We start from the raw sequence: 1,530 nt of genomic DNA on the forward strand, positions 1-1,530 counted from the left end.
TCTCTTTTTTTTAGAGCATGCACATGTGCGAGTGAGGAGGGGCAGACGGTGAGGGAGAGAATCTCCAGCAGACTCCTCGCTGAGTGTGGAGCCCAATGCAGGCTCGATCTCATGACCCTGACATCATGACCTGAGCCAAAACCAAGAGTGGGACATTGAGCCAACCAAGTCACCCAGGCGCCCCCCACCCAGACTACCTTCTTAAAGACATGGCTGTAAACAGCCATTTCAGGAATATCCACAGAAACATTTCTTGGGAAGGCTCAAGAAAAACTATGGAGGAAAAATGCTGCTGAACTGGCCACCTGAAAGAATCTGCTCTGGAATGAGGAGGCGTTGTGAGAAAGTAGAAGTCAAAAAGAGGTAAATTATGAGATTTCGAAAAAATATGAAAGGGTTGACTAAATCATGACATAGTTTGTTAGATTAAATCATCAGAAGCTATACAACTCTTAAGGAGCTGGACTGGTATAAATCACATTCTTGGTTTATAAACACAACTCCATTTACAAATGTAGGGGTCCTTTATTTCATTTGTTTGGTTCATGTTAGACATATTTTTTATGTCTTATACTTGGTAAGTAATCAGAAAACAGTAAGTACTAGGTCACATGGGATATAGGACTGAGTGTTACAGTGAGAGGAGGGGACCATGGCTCTGTAGAGTATGGATCTGAAAGTCACAAAGTGACACAGGCAGACTCCTGGGATAGTTTCTTAAATTCTCTTGACCCTGGCTTCCTCATCTGTCTAATGGGGAAAATAACTGCTGCCCTGCCCAACTGCAAAGAATAGAAATAATGTATGTTACATGCCTATTAGAATTCTGGAGGTTGGTTACCCAAAAAAGGGATGGCATTACTAAATTCAACTAAATGACTAGGGAAGAAGGGTTGCTGTTAGAATAGAATGATATTAGTAGGACTTAAAAATTGGGAAAGTTTTCATGAAAAGTGATACTGACAAGCTAGGTCTTGGATAATGTGGGGATTTAGGGGAAAAAATGAAAGGAGATAAAGTGTGTTCGATTACAGAGAAGTGAAAATTTTGGGAAGAGAAATGGAATCTTTAGCAGGGAGGGACAAGGATGGTAATCATGATGATGATAACACAGAAAAAATACGCAGATGGTAAAATATTTTAGACTAAATCAGGCTGCTAAACTCCAAAATCTTTAACAGAGCAAACTAGGTTTGGCTTCATACAATATAATATTGAGGAAACATTCATGTTTCACAATTTAGGAACAGTGGCATAAAGAAAAATAAATCTGTCAGTGCTCAACCCTTAACAATTAAAAACAATTAGATGGATTACTATTCTTAAAGATTCTTAAAGGCCATATGGCTCCGTGCTTGTGACCCAGATTCCCAAGCCAAACAACATCAAGAAAACTCTATTAAAATACAAGACATAGAATCTGAAGAACGTAAAGCAGGCAAATACCAAAACCTCCGAAATGCATTCCATTGGTGAGACCTGGGGTTAAGCCCCAGAGGCAGGGGCCGGGGGGGGGGGGGGGGGGGGGGG

At 40.8% G+C, this 1,530-nt stretch overlaps 1 protein-coding gene across 1 annotated transcript in view; it reads right to left on the minus strand.

Moving 5' to 3' along the window:
- The window catches only part of SLC2A13 (solute carrier family 2 member 13), a 375,922-nt gene that overhangs the window by 6,708 nt on the left and 367,684 nt on the right, over nt 1–1,530 (minus strand). The window lies entirely within an intron of this gene.

Source organism: Ursus maritimus, unplaced genomic scaffold (assembly GCF_017311325.1).
Source record: "Ursus maritimus isolate PB19 unplaced genomic scaffold, ASM1731132v1 scaffold_26, whole genome shotgun sequence".
Lineage (NCBI taxonomy): Eukaryota > Metazoa > Chordata > Mammalia > Carnivora > Ursidae > Ursus > Ursus maritimus.